This window comes from Callospermophilus lateralis, chromosome 7 (genome assembly GCF_048772815.1).
Source record: "Callospermophilus lateralis isolate mCalLat2 chromosome 7, mCalLat2.hap1, whole genome shotgun sequence".
In the NCBI taxonomy this organism is placed as follows: domain Eukaryota; kingdom Metazoa; phylum Chordata; class Mammalia; order Rodentia; family Sciuridae; genus Callospermophilus; species Callospermophilus lateralis.
The window spans coordinates 21,740,564-21,747,537 of record NC_135311.1 but is presented as its reverse complement, the minus strand read 5'-3'; positions in this window follow the sequence as shown (position 1 = coordinate 21,747,537).

Sequence of the window (6,974 nt, the reverse complement as noted above, 5' to 3'; positions counted from 1 at the left end):
AAATAACACACACATTTTACATACTGCCATACTAGTGTCTATTGTATTCTGCTGCATGTAGAAAAGTGGATGTGTAACCAATGTGAATCTGCAATATGTATACGGGGTAAAAATGGGAGTGCATGAATCAAATGTATGAAATATGATATGTCAAGAGCTTTGTAATGTTTTGAACAACTAATAATAAAAAAATTAAAAAATTAAAAAAAGGAAATAACACACACAAGCATGTTCACACAACTTTTGAAAACCTAACCTAGGATAATTTCAGGTGATGATGTACAGACTTTCTTGTCATTATTTCCTAAACACTATAGAATAGGGACTATTTGAATAGCATTTACATCATATTAAGTATTATGAAGAATACAAAACAAGGTGATTTCTAGTGATCGAAGAGAATGTTCAGCTTTCGGTAACTGAGCACAGGAGTAGCTCTCAGAACTGTTCAGCAGCAGCTGGGTGTGGTGGCGCATGCCTGTAATCCCACTGCTGAGAAGCATCCTCAGCAATTTGTCCTGGTACCAAACAAAACAGAACTGTTTAGGAGTATAGATTTCAGAGTGGAGAGAACAGTTCTGGAGTGAACCTAACTACTTCATGTTTTTAATCCTCCAAAACACACAAACCCATCCATTTCAGGTTCTAAACCTTACCTTTTGTTTTTTGGTGGTGCTAGGGATTGAACCCAGGACTCTGTGGAGGGTAGGCAAGGACTCTACCAACTGAGCTATATTCCCAGACCCTCTCAAACCTTACCTCTTAATGAGATTAGCTCAGGTTGTTGTGCCGAAGGACAGAGTTTGAGAAGGTGCATGCCAAGACACAGGGAAGAAAGGCAGAAATCAGACCATGCAAAGGATTTTTGAATTTAATCATTATAGCATTATAATTATCATCAGGGACCTACTGAAGTGCTTTAGTTTTTTGTTTCTTTGTTTTTCTTTGCCCAGTGCTGAGGATCAAACCAAGGGCCTCATGCATACTAGACAAGTGCATCCCTAGCTGCCCCACTGATGTGTTTTTTTTTTTTAAAAAATGGAATAACAATAATAATACAGTTGGCTCTCCATATCCATGAGTTCTGCCCCCACAGCTCAACAAACCATGATGGAAAATATTTTTTAAAAATTGTCTCTGGCCAGGCATCATGCTCATCCCTGTAATCCCAGTGATTAGAAGGCTGAAATAGGAAGATCTCATATTTGGGGCCAACCTCAATAAGTTAGCGAGGCCCTCAGCCACTTAGCAAGACCCCGTCTCAAAATAAAAATTAATAAAGGCTGGGATGTAGCACAGTGGTTAAGCATTCCTGGGTTCAATCCCCAGTACCCCCCCACAAATGTGTGCATACTGAACATGTACAGACTTTCTTGCCATTATTTCCTAAACAATATAGGATAATGACTATCTGAATAGCATTTACATCATATAAGTAATCTAGAAATTCAAGTACAGGAAGACATACCAGGGTTATATAAGAGACTTGTGCATCTTCTGTTTTGGAATCTGCAAAGGTACCCGGAACCAACCCCCTGCAGATATCAAAGGACAATTGTATTAATAATGAAAAAAAACCCCCACATTTTAGCTATACAATTTGTACCAAGCACCTTTCATTTATTATTATCATTATTAGGTATTGGGGATTGAACTCGGGGGCACTTGACCACTGAGCCATATTCCCGACCCTATTTTGTATTTTATTTAGAGAGGGTCTCACCGAGTTGCTTAACACCTCACTTTTGCTGAGGCTGGCTTTGAACTTGAAATATTTCTGTCTCAGCCTCCCAAGCTACTGGGATTACAGGTGTGCGCTAGCTTCATTTATTACTTAGTCTCACAACAATTCCATATTGGCAGATACTATCTTTCTTTTATTTTTTGCAGGGCTGGGGATTGAACCTAGGGCCTCACACCATACTAAGTGCATGGTCTCTACCACTGAGCTACATCCCAGCCCCTATTTATATTCATTTTCTCAAATGAGGTATCTGAGGCTCAAAAATATTAACTGACTGGCCACATTCATGCAATTAATTAGCAACAGTCAGGATTTGAACCTAAATTCATTTTAAGCTAAAGCCTGTGTTCTTTACTTCTGCATGACACTGCCTGTAACGTGCTCCATTTGCATCTTAGGAAGACCCCTTTGGTCATAATAAGTTAGGAAGGGAGGAAGGCTAGAGGAAGGCAGACCACTTAGGAGATTATTTTTAAAAGCTTTTTTTTTTTTTTTTTTTTTTAATGGGGAATTAAACCCAGGGGCACTTTACCATTGAGCTACATCTTATTTTTTGCTTAGCATCTCACTAAATTGCTGAGTGCTCACCGAATTGCTGGTGGAGTGCTTGCCTAGCATGTTTGAGGCACTGGGTTCAATTCTCAGCACCAAATATAAATAAAATAAACTTTGGATTCTCCTGCCTCAGACTCCCAAATCACTGGGATTACAGGTGTGTGCCAATACACCCACTTATTTTGACCTTATGAAAGATGATGAAGGCTTAAACTGAGGCTATTGCTTATAGATTTGGAGTTGAAGTGATAGATTCCATATATTTTCAAATATCTTTGTTTATTAATTTATTTTTATGGGGTACTGAGGCAAGTGCTCTACCTCTGAGCTACGGCCCCAGTCCCAGAAGCTATATATTTTGAAGACAGGATCACAAATGAAAAATGAGATAAGGCATGTAATGGAAAAGGAGTTTTGAGGTGAAGTCCCAAATCTCCTTGTGGGTGGTCTATAGGAGAGTGGTGCCAGTCACTTAAGACAGAGGAACTTTATAAGACTAAGGCAAAAACCAATGCATTTGGCTCTAATTCATCAAAGTGGAAATTTTCAGCAGGCAACTATATACTGCTCTGAAGCTCTAGGATGAATCCTGAACTGGAGACAGATTTGAGAGTTATCAGCAATGATACTGGTTAAAACATTGATCATCAGTTACATCCCTTTGAGAGAATGAATGGAGAGAAAAGAATAAAGGACCACAGGTCAATTCTAAAGGATAACCAATATCTAAGTGTTGATTATAGAAGGAAAAACCCATTTAAAGGGAAAAAAAAAGATAAGATGAAGAGGGAGGAAGGAGACGAACTGGGAAATATTGGATCATGGAGACTATTGTGGGAAAAAGTCTGAAACAGATGGTTTAAATGTCACAAAGCTTCAAGAGATGACAGAAAACAATGTCTAAACTTTGACAATAGAAAGGTTGGTGATCCTTGTTGGCTCAGTTCAGATCCTCCAGGAAGAAGATGCCCACACAAGACATGCAAGAGATTTATTGCTTGTGAAGGATAAAGGCGAAGAGAGCAAGAGTAGACAGAGAGGACCTTCAGATAGGCTGCAATTCAGGTTTGACACTTGTGAGAGGAGAGAAGGAAGGAAGGAAAGAAGACTAAGTAAAAAGAGCTCAGGGGCTGGGGTTGTAGCTCAGTGGTGGAGTGCTTGCCTGTGTGAGGCACTGGGTTCAATTCTCAGCACCACATAGAAATAAAATAAAGCTCCATCCACAATTAAAAAAAAAAAAAAAGTGCCTCAGACTGTAGTCGGAGGTTCCCAGCGAGACCAATGAGCAAAGATTGCCCATGAAAGGAGTCCTGCATAGAGCAGACTTGGTCCAACTCTAATGTCTCTCCATGTTCATCATTTGTTGTGGGGTGGGGAGGGCCAGGACTGTGCATGGGTTCAAGATCACAGATGAAGACTTGCGTGGTGGTGCGTGCCTGTAATTCCAGTGGCTGGGTAGAATGAGGCAGGAGGATCATGAGTTCAAAGCTAGCCTCAGCAACCAGGAGGAGCTAAGCAACTCAGTGAGACCCTGTCTCTAAATAAAATACAAAATAGGGCTGGGGATGTGGCTCAGTGGTCGAGTGCCCCTGAGTTCAATCCCCAGTATACCACCACCACCTGACCCCCGCCAAAAAAAAAAAAAAAAAAAAAAAAAAAATCACAGATCAAAAGGAAGGTGAGGCAACTGGAGGCTGTCAGCCAGCTACGCTCCTCAAAACAATCTAAGGGCATCTTCTCCCACCGTTACGGCTACCACCATTGAAGAAATTTTGGAGATCTTATGTGAGTGGAGGTTTGATGGTTGTTAGCTAAAGAGTGGAAAGAGAATGGGGAAGTGTAAACTCTTCTTTGATAATGATGTTGTCAGAAAATGGAAGGAGAAAAAGAGAGTGATAGAGAAGCAAGATTGAGGGAGCATAATTATAGGATTTGAGGGACAGAGAAAAGTAGATAGGGAACATAGACACATAAAGAGTGTAGAAACTAGTGGAGAGAACACGTTTTCGGTCCTAGAGGATACAGGAGGAGAAGGAGGAGGAGCAAGACCCAGGTGAAGAGAGGGGAGACCTCTTCTCCCTGAGTCTGGAGTGGAGGAGGGGAGAAGGATGCAGAAGCACCTGGGAACGTGGGGGTAGTAAATTGGAGGTGTTCAAGCCCTGTATTATTTTTTAAATTTTGGATTCATTGATTAAATATATGAATGAATATAAAGTTGTTAGCATGCAGAGATACCCAGAAAAAAAAAGTTGATAGTTTTAAACAACAAGGGAAAGTACACAACAAAGTTTAAGTCCTTACTATCAAATTAAGAATGAGAAGATCTCAAGAGACTGGCCGTCTCTTTTTGTGAATTCTACCTGAGGCAGGTTGAAAAAAAGTGATCATAGTACAAAAAGTTGCTAAAACTTTATATATTCCAATACCTATTTTTTTTTTCTTTTTGTTTTGGGTACTGGGGATTGAATCCAGGGGTGCTTTACTATTGCTCTCTATCCTTGGTCCTTTTTGTTTTTTATTTCAAGACAGGATCTTGGGCTGGGGTTGTGGCTCCGTGGTAGAGCACTTGCTTAGCATGGATTTGATCCTCAGAACCATGTAAAGATAAATAGATAAAGTAAAAAAAATTATGTCCATCTACAACTAAAATAATTAAATTTAAAAAAAAAGACAGGATCCTGCTAAGTTGTTGAGAGTCTTGCAAATTTGCTGAGGCTGGTCTTAAACTTATTATGATCCTCCTGTCTCAGCCTCCCTGGTCACTGAGATTATAGGCATGTGACACCATGCTCTGCTCTCTTAGTGTTTTTAAATGATTCAGTTTATCTACTTTTATTTTCCCATATAATTAGAAGCGAACTTGATTATTAAGAAAAATTTCTTAGTGTTTAGCATATAGAGAGTCACTTTTATATGTGGTTGGTGTAAGATTTTAGCTTTTCTGGAAGGAAATTTGGCAATGTATTTATCACAAACCTTAAAGAATGTGCATATTCATTGATCTAATAATTTCATTGTATTACCTTTATTTTATTTTATTTTATTTGTACTGGGGCACTCTAACACTGAGCTCTATCCCCAGAGCTTTATTTATTTATGTATTTATTTAATTTGAGACAGGTTTTCACTAAATTGCTTTTGGATCTTGCTATGTTGCTGAGTCTGGCCTCAAACTTGCCTCAGACTCCAGAGTTGCTGGTAATATAGGCCTGAACCATGATATCTGCTATTCTTTTTTTTTTTTTTTTAATTTTAGCTTATTAGCATTTTTGAGTGTGCTTTCTTTTATGGGGTCGGGGGAACCAAAAAAACAATCACACTGTATTTAAAGCAAACAGGACAGATCCCAGTCCTACCATCATCTGTAGTCTTTAAGAGAAAATACCCAGAAATTCCCTTCAATGGGACAGGTCTATATCTAATTATCCATTTTCTTTCATTAAACCTGCTTTTCTTCAAGCACCAGTATATAAGATAAACTCATCTTCTTTAATTTTATTTTTGCTTTAACTTTGTTGTTCTTCTTTGCTTATTTGTTTTTGTGGTGCTGGGAATGAAGGCCAGGGCCCTGCATAACCAGGTAAGTGTTCTACTATAGAGCACTGCTTTAGCTTTTGGCCAAAGTATTATTTTCTATGACTTTAAAAACTTGCTGGTGTGAAATATTTCAGCTACATTATGGACTAACTACATTGGCTGAGCTAATTTGGGAACCTAACCATCATTTACAACATTATTCCAGTGGAAAACAGATTCTGAGATCCAAATAATAAATTCATGAACATCTTTTCTAAATAGATTCCTTGTGTGTTCATTAAGTTAGAGATAACTGTATGTAACCTGAGGCTCCAGGTGAAGTAGATGACACTTTACCTGTACAGACTATGCACAGATTACTACTACCTCTTTTCTGTTCAGAAAGTCCTTCTGTCTAGTCTGCTGTAGTAGGTCTTCCTCCCGCTGTGGAAGTTAGTGGGGTTCCTTCATCTTTCCTACCTGCCTTGATTCCCACAGTGACTCATGGTTCAGACAGTAACACACCAAAGGGCACTTTGGGGCTCAGTCTTACTTATATGATTTATACCCCAAAAGTTTATGTGCTGCAAGCTTGGCCCCCAATATAGTGATATTGAGAGATAGTGGAACCCTTGAGAGGTAAGGCCTAATGGGAGACATGTAGGTCATGGGGATACCATCCCGTAGGGCTTAATGCCCATCTTGAGTGAGTTGGTTAGTTCTCAAGGGACTGGATTAGTTACTTCAGGAGTGGGTTGTTTGGGTCTGGGGCTATGGCTCAGTGACAGAGCACTTGCCTTGCATGTGTGAGGCACTGGGTTGGATCCTTAGCACCACATAAAAACAAACAAACAAAAAATAAAGGCATCCTGCCCATCTACAACTACAAAATAATAATAATAATAATAATAATAATAATAATAATAATAATAATAATTGAGTGGGTTGTTGGGGCTGGGGTTGGGGCTCAGTATTAAAGTGCTCGCCTAGCACATGTGAGACAATGGGTTCCATACTCAGCACCACATAAAAATAAATAAAATAAAGGTTTTTTTTTTTAAAGAGTGGGTTGTTATAATGAGAGTTCACCCCACATCTTTGGCCTCTTCTGCCATGTGATGCCAACCTCCATGTTTAGATACATAAGGCCCTCACCAAA